This window comes from Hemitrygon akajei, chromosome 9, assembly GCF_048418815.1.
Source record: "Hemitrygon akajei chromosome 9, sHemAka1.3, whole genome shotgun sequence".
In the NCBI taxonomy this organism is placed as follows: domain Eukaryota; kingdom Metazoa; phylum Chordata; class Chondrichthyes; order Myliobatiformes; family Dasyatidae; genus Hemitrygon; species Hemitrygon akajei.
This window is the reverse complement of record NC_133132.1, coordinates 134,187,442-134,202,645: the sequence shown is the minus strand read 5'-3', so window position 1 is coordinate 134,202,645 and position 15,204 is coordinate 134,187,442. Positions and strand designations below refer to the sequence as shown.

The 15,204-nt window shown below is 40.2% G+C and overlaps 1 long non-coding RNA gene across 3 annotated transcripts in view; it reads left to right on the top strand.

Moving 5' to 3' along the window:
• LOC140733554 (uncharacterized) overlaps positions 1 to 14,797 on the top strand; it is a 42,849-nt gene extending 28,052 nt beyond the window's left edge. The window contains exons 1-5 of one of the 3 annotated variants that reach the window (XR_012100311.1): positions 5,103 to 5,322; positions 6,777 to 6,959; positions 11,834 to 11,990; positions 12,689 to 12,890; positions 13,734 to 14,797. This is a non-coding gene — a long non-coding RNA (uncharacterized lncRNA). Of the gene's footprint in view, positions 1 to 5,102; positions 5,323 to 5,348; positions 5,577 to 6,776; positions 6,960 to 11,833; positions 11,991 to 12,688; positions 12,891 to 13,733 lie in introns of those variants that run through there. The other 2 variants (XR_012100312.1, XR_012100310.1) reach the window with 2 other exon arrangements.
• Positions 14,798 to 15,204: the final 407 nt, after the last annotated feature.

Below are 15,204 nucleotides of genomic sequence, written 5' to 3'. Positions count from 1 at the left end.
GTTCAGAGAAACATTGTCTCATTTGTCGGTATAAGTGAAAAGGTGTCCCCCGTTTTACAAAAGTTCGTTTTATGCCACTTTGCTTTTACAAAAAACCTACTTTAATACCTGTTAATGCTAAAAAGGCGCCCGCTTTAAATATGTGTTTAGCCCAAGAAAGACTACCATGACCGTGAAGCCTTGCGCGGGCAGGTGTGTGCGCATACGTGTACGTGCCAATTTTTTTCTACAAATTGGTTTTGGCTAAGTCTTCCCGATTCTGTTAAGTGAAACTACACTGTACATACATTATTTCTACTTCATATAGGCTGTGTATTTATCATTCCATTCCTGCTTTTACTATATGTTAGTGTTATTTTAGGTTTTATGTGCTATTTGGTATGATTTGGTAGGTTATTTTTTGGGTCTGGGAATGCTCGAAAATGTTTTCCATATAAATTAATGGTAATTGCTTCTTCATTTTACACCATTTCAGCTTACAAACGGTTTCATTGGAATGCTCTACTTTCGGATAGTGGGGGAAACCTGTGTATAGTTAAATGACAATAAACTTGACTTGAGTAATGTCAACTGGATATAATGAAGTGAGACAGCCCACAGGAAAGAAGAAGTGTATAAAAACCTGATCTTTTATTTATGGTATTAGCAATATTCATTTACAAATTTGGCAGTTATAATTAACAAACACTTCCCAAACACTCACTCATTTAGCTTTAATATTCGTCTTCCAGCCCACATGATCCAAGTATTTAGCCTTGTAAAGAAATATTCAATTAAATGTACCAAGATCACTAGAGAACCATTCAGGAATCCTGAAATTAATATTCCCCATTCATTCTAAAGACAGAGAGATAATTAATCTATTTTACAGCTTAAGTCATATTTGCTATATTTTTGTGCAGTCTGTTGGCATCTGTGGGTTTCCCGTGCGATCTTGTACTATTTCAAGTTACACGCGCTGAACAGTTGTTGTTCAGTCTTGAACTAGCCTTTCCATTGCCGCAGAATATATATCAAACATTAAGGAATTCATTGCTAATCTTTTGACGTTATTTCAATTATCTACGAAATAAGATCAAAGTCAAATATTCTTTCTGTAACACACTAAGTTTGAATGATGGGTAGATACGAAACAAAGTAAAGTGAAAACACTCTCAGATCAGGCAGCATCTGTGGAAAGTTAATGTTTCAGATCCATTAGCTCTATTAACTGGTCTTCAGTCTTCAATCTGAAAATTTAACTCTGTGTCTCTATCCACAGATGCTGTCTGGTCCACTGAGTATTTCCAGCATGATGCTTATTTCAGATTTCCATGAGCTCAGATTTTTGAGTTTCAAAGTAGAACATTTGATACAAGTATATGACTCTCAATAAACTAAGTATCGGACTCTGAGTATACAGATCAGAATCAGAATCGGGTTTAATATCACTGGCACATGTCATGAAATATGTTGTTTTGAGGCAGCAGTACATATAATTATAATTATAATAATAATAATAATAATAATAAACTACGTGTCATGAACCCTTTGGATTAGCGGGAACCCCCAAGGGCCCCAGACATCGGCATTCTACTTCATCTGAATATCGTTGATTTGCCTAATTATGACTTGTTTTACAAGTTAATTATTCCCTTAAGATTTTTTGTGCAGTTTATTGGCAACTGCAGGTTTCTCGTGCGATCTTTTACTATGTAAGTTACACGCGCCGAGCAGTCGTTGCTCAGTCTTGAACTAAACTTTCCATTGACGGTCCTTTCGGATATTTTCGACGATTATTCTATGAACGAACATGTCGATGTTTCATACACAAGTTCTTCCGTTACTCTGAGCCTGGCTTCACTAGCCTGAGACATCGTTACATTAAGACGGAGCCTTCACGGACTGATAGGGTTTGACTAATTACGAATGGCAGTGACCTACTAGGAAGAGGCAGTCGGACGGCATAACCACTGACTCCAGGTTTGGATCAATTAGGTACGGCATTCGCCTGTCAGAGAGAAGCAGCTGGGAGCTCCAGAAGATGCCAACCTCATTGTGGAATTTCTGAGCCTGGCAGGCGGGATTTCCATCTTTCCGAGTGGTTCTAGTTCTGAGCACTCCGCTCTGCGTCCTGCCATGGATTTCCTGAACATCCGTGAAGGATCTTTAAACCTACCGGCTCCTGAGCGGGAGAGTGGCACTGCCGGCATCCCCGAAATTTGCTGGGGTGGTGGTGGGGGGAGTTTGATATAATGCTCGTTATCATTTGACTTGAAGATATTCCTGGACCCTGGCACCTGGGAGGAAACATGCCATCCAGGAATCTCATTCTTGCCCACATCTACCTGTTCGCCAACTAACAAATCCACTATCACCACAATATGCCTCTTCTCCCACCCCCCCCCCCCCCCCCCACTTCTTCCCTTCTGAGTCACAGAGGCAGACTCAGTGCCAGAGACCCGACCACTGTGACTCTCCTGATAGGTCACCTCCCCACACCCCTAGACAGTATCCAAACTAATATACCCGTTGATGAGGGGGAGGGCCACACAGTATTCTGCACTGGCTCCTTAACCCCTCTTCCCTTCCTGATAGTCGCCAAGTTTCCTGTGCCCTGCACCTTGGGTGTAACTTCCTCTGTGTCCTATCTATCACCCCATCAGCCTCCCAAATGATCCAGAGTTAAATGATCACTCAGAGAAAGCAAAGGAAGGAAAAGCTCAAGTTTTTTCATTCTCTTTATATTTGCTCAGCTAGGGACAGTAGAGATGACAGGCAGGGCGGGGAAGGTAGGGAGATTTTCAGTGCCGCAGGTGACTACAACTGCGAGAAATGCATCCAGCTGCAGCTTCTAACAAACTGCATCAAGAAGATGCAGCTGGAACTGGATGAACTCTGGATCATTTGGGAGGCTGATGGGGTGATAGATATAAATATATTCAGGATAGCAAGGGACAAAATTGATCCTTTGGGAGATCAGTGGTAATCTATGCGTGGAGCCAAAAGATATGGGGGAGGTCTTAAATTTTTTTTTTTTTGCATCTGTATTTACTCAGGAGATGGATGCGGTCATGGGGAGAACGTACAAACTCCTTCCAGACAGCGACAGGAAATGAACTGGATTAAATGGCCAAAGTGATCTCCCACTGACACTTCAGTCAATGAACCTCTCTCACTTCCTCTCTAGTAGAACCATTGTTTGAGAATTTTTTTTCTGGACACATTTAACAAATTCCACCCTATTCAAGCCCTTTGCACCTACAGTCCCAGTCAATATAAAAAAAGCAGATGTCACCTATTATTATTCTTACAGCGACCTGTTGCTGTAAGCACGAGGACAATTACTGAATGTGGTACAGAATTAAAGGTGGAGCTGGATGACCTACGGCTCATACAGGAGAATTAGTTGATAGATAAGAGCTACAGAGAAGCAGTCACACCTAAATTGCAGGAGACAGATAGCTAGGTGAGGGAAAGGGAAAGGGAAAGGGCAGACTGTGCATCGTATCCCTGTGGCCACAGGGATATCCCTTTGGATCCCTTTGGGGTGAATGACCTGCAATCAGCTCAGATAGGAAGGGGGAAGAAGAAGAGTGTGGTAATAATAAAGGATTCATTATTTAGAGGAACAGACAGGAGATTCTGTGAATACGGAAAGAGACACCTGGATGGTATGTAACCTCCCAGGTGTCAGAGTCAGTACTTGTTGGACTGGGTCCACAGCATACTTCAGGAGGACAGTGACCTGCCAGAAGTTGTTGGACTTATTGGTACCATAGTGCCCAGTAGCAACAGAAACACTGAGGTACAGATCGGGAGACAGATTTTGGAAAGTTAAAAAAAAACAGGTTTTGTTGTCATGGGTGACTTCAACTTCCTTAATACTGATCGGCACCTCTTCTTATAAAAGGATTAGATGGGGCAGTATTCGTTATGTATCCAGGAAGGATTCCAGATATAATATGTAGACAAGCTGACTAAAAGAAAGGACATACTGGATCTATTACTAGGCAAGTGAAGATCTCCCGGTGGATAAGTATTTCAGAGACAGTGACCACAATTCTGACCTTTCCCATAACCCTGGACAAGGATAGGAGCAGATGGTATGGAAAAGTATTTAACTGGAGGAAGGGGAAATTACAATGCTATGAGGCAGGAACTTGGGAGTGTAATTTGGGAATGGATATATTCAGTGAAATGCTCAACTGGAATCTGAAAGTTAATTAGGGAGCACTTGCATAGGGTTCTGGATAAGCTTATCTCGTTGAGTAAAGAGACCATAGTTGACAAGAGAGGTGAAGCATTTAGTCAGGAGGAAGGAGAAGCATACTTAAGGTTTAGCAAGCAAGTATCAGATAGGGCTCTTGAGAGTTAAAAGGTAACCAGGAAGGAACTTAAGAAGTGACCTAGGAGAGCTAGAAGGGGGCATGAGAAGGCCTTGGTGAGTAGGATTAAGAAAAAAAACAGGCATTCTACCCACAAGTGAAGACTAGGAGGATTACTAGAGTGAAGGAGGAACCAATCAACAATAAAAGAAAAAAACATGCCTGTATTCAGAGGTGGTAGGGAGGCCCTTAATTAATATTTCACTTCAGTATTCACCAGTGATAAGGACGTTGAGGAATCTGACAACAGCATAGAACAGGCTGATATGCCAGAAAATGTTGATCTTAAAGAGGATATGCAGGAACTTTTGTATAAGATGATGAGAGGCATTAATCCTATGGATAGCCAGGGGCTTTTTCCCAGGGCTGAAATGGCTAACACGAGAGGCATAATTTTAAGATGCTTTAAAGTAGGTACCGAGGGGATGTCAGGGTTAAGTTTTTCACACAGTGAGTGGTGGGTGTGTGGAATGCACTACCGGGGCGGTGGTGGAGGCGGACACAGTAGGGACTTTTAAGATACACTAAGATAGGTACGTGGAACTTAGAAAAATAGGGTTAGGGTAAATCTAGGCAGTTATTAGAGTAGGCTGCATAATCGGCACAACATTGCGGGTCGAAGGACCTTTAATGTGCTATAGATTTCTATGTTCGATTTTCTATTTGTCTTTTTCTTTGACTCTGCTAGAGCTGTGAAACGGCAACCCTTACCTTAACCGTAACTTTGCCGCGGTGCAAAGCGCACCGCTGAAGTGTACTTGGTTCCACTGAGCCCATGACAGCCTTAGCACGGGAATCATGTGCCCGCCACAACCAGCGCCAGGTGATCGCTGCGCCCCGGTCCGGACCGGTTTAAACAGCGAGCGATCATGGTGACCTCGCTTTTTCTCAGGGAGACGAAGCAATTGAATGAGACAGGCAGCGCTCGGACGAGGGTGCGCGTCCTGTCAGTGGGGTGAGCCTTTGCAAAGTGACGGGAGACAGGCTTTACCATCCACCCGATGTGCGCTAGTTTGTTTGACACGATAGTGCTGGCGGCAGCTCCTGACAGCGGGATGCAGATTGAGTGCTGGTCAACCATCGGGAGGGCGTGCAGATGCCGGGTCCGGTGTGCTTTCTGTTTCTGTGGGCTGTGACGAGTTAATGTCTTTCGGATTGGGCTGGGCAAGTGCTTTCTCGCTGGGAAGCTTTGATAGATTATCATTGTTGGTGAGTTCTCCGCGAGCTGGACTGCATGGTCCTCTGCATATACTTCTCCAATGTACCGATCACCTCCTCCCTTTCATGGTACTCTGTGTCATTTCTGCCTAATCTAAGAGTCAGTAATGTCCCGTTAGTGGAGTAAACTCGTGTAGAGAGCGATCACTTTATGGCGAAATATTACGATTCTGTGCTAAGAAGTTGACTATACCTGACCACGTTTGGACATTCGTGATTGCATAAAGTGAATGGGATATGCCTGCATTTGGTATTCTTTCATAAGTGATTGAATATGTAAAGGCTATGATCATTCTTTCCATTCTATAAAAATATTGCGTATTTTCTTCCTCCGTCTACATTTTTATCCAGTGTAGCTGGGAATTCCTATATCTGTACGTGAACTGAAAATGGCTAAATTTGAGCAGTATATTTTTTGAAGGGTAGAATCAAAGGAATGTTTTTTTTCTAAAATTTTTCATATTTTTCTACTTAAATGTAATATGACAGAACCAGAGTGTTGAATTAGCTGAATATTAATTAAATCTTTTAGTATCTAAGTAGCTTTTAGTAGCTGAAAGACTTGTTTTTGACATTGGTCTTTTAAAATTATGCCATCTAGTTTTAAAAATCAATTTGAGAAATCTTGAATTTGAGCATTAAATAGGAGGACAAGCTTCCTCTGAAATTTCACTCCTGCAATTTGAGTTGGAGTTTAAAGTCTATAATCTTGAATGGGGATATCTCTTACATTAGTTTGAAACTAACCAATTAACATTTGAGTGGAAAAATTTAACCTTTTAATCAAATTACAGTATACCTGTTTAAAAATCCAAATTGTTTTGCTAGCAACTAATCTTGTTACCAAAAACAAGACAGTATTACTTTCTATGTAACAAACCAATTCAGCACTTCATCTGAAGTAGGATGAATGTATTTAATGAATGGTCTAATTTGACAGCTAAAACGTTCAACACTACACCAATCATTTAACAAAATTCATAAAAAGTAGACATGAAATCTTGAGTTTTCTTGCCCTATTTTCATGTGTTCCTTAATTTATACTTAATATGCTACCTTGAAGAGTTTAACAGTTGTCTTGTTATCAATATATACTTTACAATTTGACTTGCTATGAGTTAGTACAATAGTTGTTATTTTTTTAATCTGGGTTAGCTGGTCTGTAATTCCATCCTAACAATTCATTTTCAGTTCCAGAATAGCAGAGTGTTTGGACCTGTGTATATCAATTTGATAACTGCAGTCCTGATGAAGGGTCCCTGCCTGAAACATTGAATTTTGGCTGTTTTCCATTGATGCTGCCTGGTCTGCTGAGTTCCTCCAGCATTTTGCATGTGTTGCGGTATTGATTGCCAATTTACAACAATATGTACAGTAAGTGGAGTTAACTTGCGTGTGATTTACTTTCTCAGATCATTTGGGTTACTACACCCCCAAGATTTGCACCACAGTGTGGTTACACAATTTCTGTAGATCACCAGAAAGTTTTATTTTGTGCTTCTGTTCTGAGCTGTTGTGTGCATATTCTAATAAGTAGTTGAGAGCGGTGAGGATTTTTTTCTCTGCAGAAGATCCCAATTTGTGACCTAATATGGAAGAAAGTAGGAAGTATTTTCAGTTATCATATTACTTTAATTAACCAAGACCAAAATATTTATAAATCAGATGTTCAGCATCTGTCAAGAGTTTTGTCACTTAGGTGTTCAGTCTTGAAAGACTACTGACCTAATTGTTAGTGCAATAAGGAACCACAGCAATAAAATTAGTAGATAACGGGAACTGGAAAAAATGGATGGCTGTACATTTGAGCTCAGAATGCAAGAATGCAATCTGCCATTTTAAGGTTATGTTCTATCTCTGTTGTGATCTGCAAGTTGTTTCTGGAAATATCATTCTCTACTAAAGTGGGAACAACACTGGTCAAATGATAGAGGTTCATTGATGGCAGAGGGGAAGAAGCTGTTCCTGAATCGCTGTGTGTGTGCATTCAGGCTTCTGTACATCCTTCCTGATGCTAACAATGAGAAGGGGCTTGTCTTAGGTGATAGGGGTCCTTTACAGTGGGTGCCAGCTTTCTGAGGCACTGCTCCTTGAAGATGTCCTGGATACTATGGAGGCCAGTACACATGAAGGAGCTGTATATATAAGACCATAGGAGCAGAATTAGGCCATTTGGCCCATTGAGTCTACTTCACCATTTCATCATGGCTGATCCAATTTTCCTCTCAGCCCCAACCTCCTGCTTTTTCCCCATATCCCTTCATGCCCTGACCAGTCAAGAAGCCTCTGTCTTAAATATTCATAAAGACTTGGCCTCCACAGCTGTCTGGAGCAAAGAATTCCACAGATTCACCACCCTCTTGCTAAAGAATTTCCTCATCTCTGTTCTAACAGGACACCACTCTATTTTGAGACTGTGTCCTCTGGTCTTTGACTCTCCCACCCTCTCCGCATCCACTCTCTCAAGTCCTTTCACCATTTGACAGGTCTCAATAAGGTCACCTTCATTCTTCTTAATTCTAGTGAATACAGCCCCAGAGCCCTCAAATGCTCTTCATACAACTAGCTAGTAAATCCTGGAATCATTTTCAGGAACCTCCTTTGAACTCTCTCCAGTTTCAGCACGCCCTAAGATGAGGAGCACAAAACTGTTCACAATTCTCGAAATGAAGCCTCACCAATGCTTTATAAAGTTTCAACATTTCACCCTTGCTTTTATACCCTAGTACTCTTGAAACAAATGCTAACATTGTGATGGCCTTTCTCAACACAGACTCAACCTGCAAATTAACCCCTGTGGAGTCCTGCATATGGACTCACAAGTCCCTTTGTTTTTGTTTGTACTTTCTCTCCATTTAGAAAATAGTCACCCCTTAATTTTTTTCTACCAAAGTGCATAACCATACACTTCCCGACACTGTATTCCATTTGCCACTTTTTTTTGCCCATTCTCCTAATCTATGAGTCCTTCTGGAGCCTCTCTACTTCCTCAAAACTACCTGCCCCTCCACCTATCTTCAGATCAGCTGCAAATTTTGCAATAAAGCCATCAATTCCATCATCCAAATCATTGACATATAGTGTAAAATGAATTGGTCCCAACACAGATCCCTGTGGAACACCACTATCCACTGGCAGCCAACCAGAAAAGGCTCCCTTTATTCTCACCCTTTGCCTCCTGCCAATCAGCCACTGCTTTATCCATGCCAGAATCTTTCCTATAATACCATGGGCTCGTAGCAGCCTCCTGTGTGGCACCTTGTCAAAGATCTTTGGAAATTCTAAGTACACAACGTCAACCAATTCTCCTGCTTGTTGTTTCTTCAAAGAATTCCAACAGATTTGTCAGGCAAGATTTTACCTTGAGAAAACCATGCAGACTATGGCCTATTTTATCATGTGCCTCCAAATACCCTGAGATCTCATCCTTAATAATTGACTCAAATACCTTTCCAACCACTTGGGTCGGGTGATTATATTGAGATAACTTGTATAATTAGTACAGAATCACATGAGTTAAAGATTATCAAGGGAGTAGAACTAACTCAGCAGGCAGTGAACTTGACCTTCCAGTCATTCCAGTGATTTTTTTAAAAATATATATATATTATAAAATCATTACTGTAGCTATGGATACTTTTTATTTAAAAAAGCTAGTATGGACACCATTGCTATCTGTGGGTTTTTCAAGTTGAACACAGTCCTAAAGTGGAAATCCATCACTGATCCCCAGCTGGCCAGTCAGCTCAATCAGTTTTATTGCTGGTTTGATAAGGACAATCAACATCTACCTCTTCTCACTTTCTCTGAACTAGTATGCTGAGGTCCTATCTTCCCCCCTCCCACCCTTTCACAACTACTCCAATGTCACCATCCCCCTTCACCTCAGTCCCATTCACCACTTTCAGTCTCCTGTCCCCTCCCTCCATCCCACACTATACTTTCTGTGAAGCAAGATGACATTCGCAAACAATTCAGAAAACAGTACATCAGCCAAGTTGCAGGCTCTGGTGGTGTCTCATCTGGTACTCTAAGGCATGATGTGGATCAGCTAGCACCTATCTTTAACACCTCCCTGCAATTATGCAGGGTTCCAGGCTGTTTTAAAATTGCTACAATTGTTCCAGTTCCCAAGGAAGACAAGATTACTGGACTTAATGGACTTAATGAAGTCAGAGCCAGTGGCTCTGACTTCAGTAGATGTGAAAACTTTTGTACATCTGATGTTAGCCTAACTGAAGTCCACTACCGATCCTCTTCTTGATGCACTACTATTTGATTATAGAGCAAATCATTCAGTTGAGGATGCAGTTAACTTGTGCCTTCATTACATACTTAACACTTGGACTCCCACAACACCTATGTGAGGATTTTGGATCCGTCTTCAACAGTATCGTTCCAGCATTGCTCCACAGCTAGCTGTACCCTACGTTATCTGTCAGTAGATTATGTGCTCGTAACAACTTGGAGCTTCATGCTATCAAGACAGTGGAATTGAGGATTGACTTCTGATCACAGCCCCTGCCTGCCCCCCCCACTTTGGAAATTAATAGTCAGGCTGTGTCTGTGGTCAAGTCATTAAAATTTCTGGTGACTATGAATACCAGTAGGTTGAAGTGGGACAAGCACATTACACTCATCACTAGGAAGAACAATCTCTGATGGACTTCCTCGCTCAGCTCAGTACCCTGATGAATTTTTTCATCAGTCTAGGTTGTGGTTCATTCTGTGGACAGGATCATTGGCTGTCAGCTACCTAACTTTTTTTTTAAAAACTGTTCATCGCCAGCGAAGGTGAACTGAAAAATAACTGCTGATTCCACCCACCCTAGCAGTCGCCTATTCACCAAATTGCCATCAGGGAGATGCTACAAGTCCATCACCACCAGGACTACACATCATCTACGAAGCATCTTTCCTGTAGCTCCCCAGCTTCTCAACAAAACTCACTCAGCTGTAATACTCTAACTGTCTCTGCACAATGTCTGTTTGGTCTTTTCTCCTTGTTCTGTTGTTAAGTATTCAATCTGTGGTAAAGAAGGCAGGTGCAATGTTGACATTTTTTTCAAGAGGATTAGAATACAAAAGCGAGCAGATGATACTGAGCCTTTATAAGATACAAGTCAGGTCGCACTTGGAGTATTGTCAACAGGTTTGGACCCCATAATCTCAGAAAGGATGTGTTGTCATTGGAGGGACTCCAGAGGAGGTTCACGAGGATGATACCAGTAATTATGGGATTAACATGTGAGGAGTGTTTGGCAGCTTTGGGCCTGTACTCACTGGAATTTAGAAGAATGTGGGGAGGGGATCTCATTGAAACCTATTAAATTTTGAAAGGACTAGATAGGGTGGATGTGGAGAGGATGTTTCCTGTGGTGGGGATATCCAGAACTAGAGGGCACAGCCTCAAAACTGTGCAGTGGAGGCCAAGTCCGTGGGCATATTTAAGGCTGAAGTTGATAGTTTTCTGATTGGTCAGGACATCTAAGGATATGGTAAGAAAACAGGTGTATGGAGTCAAATGGGATCTGGGATCAGCCACGATGGAATGGTGGAGTAGACTCGATGGGGTGAATGGCCTAATTCTGCTCTTATGTCTTGTAGTCAATCATTTCATATGTTCACATTTATTAAGTTTGATACTTCAGGTGTGACCATTCTGTTAATTATTGATTGCTCATGGCTGTTTGCACTATTCTCTTGTAAATTGTTGTTGCTAATGTTGTCTGTTTTGGTGTCTTTCTGTGTTTTATGCTTGGCACTGAACCACAATCCTCAATCTATTTTGGTCTGTTACACATACTAGCAATAAAGTGATTCTGATTGTTGTGTCTAATTCCTGCACTCCCTAACAACAATACTGAGCACTTTCAGCAAGAGCACACCAGTTTAAGAATGCTCACAAGTTGGTAAACTGCAATAAATGTTGGCCACATTGAAATCCAGTACAGCTTTTATATGAAATACACTAATTTTCAATTACTTACAGGTCTCTGTTCAAAGAAACATACCAGCCATTAAAGAGGATTATGCTCAAGATGCTTTAGCATTTCATGAAGTAGAATTTTTTTTTCTAACTTTAACCTAGTGAAACCACTAACTCCATTTCTATTAATCAACCCTAATATTTATCCGTGAAATGCCTCTTCCATTTTGATTTGGATTAAGGAGTGTATTGCAGTTGGATATCCCAATATTTGCCACATTATTTCAATTTGTTCCCATTCACCTGGTGTTTCCTACAGGCAACTGGTTGAGAAACTGGAACATGGCAAGTGATATTTCACACTTCTAGTGGCAGAAAGAGTACAACTGTGAAAGAAGTTAAACTATGTAATCAACACCATGTCGTGCATTTTGTTCCCTGATCCACGTAACACAAAGGAGGCTGAAGTTGTTCTGGTGAGTTTATTAATTCCTATCCTTGCTCTGACTTCCCCCTTCCACTGTATTTCTTATTCGTGAGATTGTCATACTTTGAATTATTCCCTTCTCTTGGGTCCAGGGTGTTCCCTTGTCTGTTATCAGATCAACAAGCTTCTACAAACAGCATTGGTCGATTCTCTTAATTGACACTGCAGTACCTTATCCTGGTGTGAAAAACCAAATGTTACATGTTCTATTAATTACAATTGACTCTGCATTCCCGGTACTTAATTGGTCAGTTTCTATTTATAAACTGGACAGTTATCACATAATGATTGGTCTTGTATAATAGATCTGAACAATATTATCAGATTTTTTAAGATGTACCTATCTTCGGTCTGTGGTAGCACGCTATCACTAATCTCAATTGGATATATGCATGTTAATCTAAGATAATTTAAACTATTGTCAACAAAATCTTATACACAGTGCAAAGGCAAGTCTAGTAATGATAACCCTGAAATGAAACCTAAATTCTGGAAGTTCTTTGGTTATTCAATAACTGGAGAAACTTCTCACCATGAGAGTGGCATTAAGCATTTTTGATGTCAACAATATTGGATTCTAGCCTATAATATTTGAGGAACTATCATTTAATCCTTGTCTGAAGTAATCTGGTACATGGAAACTTAATCAGTTTGAGAAAACTAACCTGTGTTTTTTGCCCTTCCAAGATGCTACTGCATTTACTGATAACTTTATCTGGACACTATCAGGAATCCCCTCTTCAGTTGTGACCAGTGCAATTCATCTAGACAACAGTGCTATGGGAGTATCAACTGGATCTAGGAGGAATGGCTCTTAAAATATTCTTTAGATTTAAAAATGACACATTCCTTGCTAATTCCATTTGCAACACGGGATAGACACTACAAGGTTAGTTGAATTTAATTACTTTTATTGGGATGGATGTCACATCAAGACTTTCTTCATTTAAATAAATGTACCTCATGAATACAGTTAGAAGCCAAATCTTGCTGAATTTAAGAACACTGTACATTGACAGCTAAAGCAAATTTTGTATATCGTCTAATGGGAAGAATTTGGCACCGCTTTTGACATTTGTCGTGGGCTTGGGCTAGCAGTTTCAGTAGCAGTGCTGATGTCTCCAGCAGTTTAAATTTCAGCAGATTTGCATAGCAAGTTCAACATGACTGAAGATTTGATGAGTTGAATAAGCAATCGCTATTGGGAGAATGGGGAATGGCAAATGACAAACCTACTGGAGGGTCTTTAAAGTCACTTGGTCCTAACAACCAAATTGTTTTTCAGAGCCATGTGGTGAATGGTCAGTATGGCATCAAGTATAGCATTAATCTATTCTTGGAACACTTGTGGGAAGATGACACCTGGGAACTGAATAAAATAAATGTCGTCCATCCAGTGACCACTCCTTTTTATTTCTAACCCTTTTATTTCTCAGGTGATGGGTACTGTAAAATAATTACTGAAGTTTGTGTTTTTAACTACAAAATTTCTTAAGCATTCTCTAGTAGAATTTCAGTACTTAAATCCAGAATGTATTTTATGATAAGATATGGATATGAGCTTTTTTGCATTAGTTATCAGTAAATAAAGATTTATTAATAGTTGTGAACGCTAGTAGCAAGTGTGGGTTTGGGGAACTCCACCACTCGATTATGCTTGATGAATACTTGAATATGCTGGTTGATGGAGAGCTACTATAAGAAATATAATTAGCTTTCTGTTGCCCCACAGATATCCAAATGGAATCTTATTCCTGGCCAGTGCTGCTGATTGGAGATGCAACAATTAGTCATTCAATTGTAACTGCTGGCCACAAAAGTCAAAGGAAAAATATCCATAATTTTATAAAGTTCAAACATCCAGAGGCTTTGGTTGTCATGGTAAAAGCACAAGCTTTGAAAGGGCATGGGATTTTTCTGTAGCTGAAAATATTTACAAGCTAGAAGCACTCTGCTAATCAGATGTTATTAGAGGGGAGAGGAGTGGTTAACCTCCGGAGTTGGAGTGATGTAAATGTCAAGTACATAGAGCACAGGAGCAAAAATCCAAGTAGAAAGTGTTTGGCCAAAACTCTCCAGGGTTTATCAAATTTCTCTTTAAATTCTTGCTAATGGTTTTATTCCAGCAGCACTTATTGGGCCAGTACTTGTGTTCTGTAAAAACTTGAGAGCTGAAAAGTATGATCTAAGCAGCGTTTGCTTGGTTGTAAAATAACTTCTGATTCTCTGGATGTTGTTTTAACACCTGGCCACAGCATTTCATGTGGATTTTCATACTTGAATATTTAACTTTAGAGGTCTCACTTTCATTAGCCTTAACAATTAAATTCCATTTGTCACAATCTTTTGCTAATTTTCTATCCAGATATTGAAGTCTGATAATAGCAGCTGATAATAACTCTCTATTACTAACCTGCATTATTGCTCAACCTCACAGACCATTTTCTACAAACTGAAATTGATATTCTTTAGGACTTCAGTATGTTCTGAAATTCTGTAATTAATGTACCTAGGGTGGCCTTCAAGATTTATTGTGTCCTACAGATTGTATTGGATTTGGAACAGACTAGTCAATTTTATTTGTATCTCCCCTTTCCCTATCTACCCTGGGGAAAGCTGCCAAATTTCTGAATTGTTAGTAATATAATTGATTTTTTTTCCAGTGCTCATTAACATCTATCTGCCTTGTGATTTGTGCCACCAGTGCAATGTTCTTTAATGATGTTCACAGTTCAATTACTCATGCATGCTATTCCACTAGAAGTACTGTTGTAAATCATGTTGAATAAAGTTCTGTACCTGATCATTCCAAACCATTTTGTCTCCCATTACTGCTTTACCTTTAGGCTTTTTTTAATTTTTGCATTGTAGTTTTTTTTGTGTGTTCACTCTTTTGTATGCTTACTACTTCAATGTCATTATGTTATGCCACATTTTTAGTGAGACTGCTCCTGCTTGGAGATGTCCATCTCTGTTTATAAGATAAAAATAGAGATGGATAATTAGTCACGTGATGGAAGACTTTTTCGTCATACCTCACTGAGATAATTGCATGGACAGTTAAGCAAAGGCTCTTTTATTGTGAACCACAAGTCACTGCTTCAAGTTTGTCAGATTTCAGCCTCTCTTTGCTAGTGGGATTGGGGAGAAGTAATTTTAAATGATAAAGCAATGTAAGATAGACCCATTGCACTAGTGCTGAA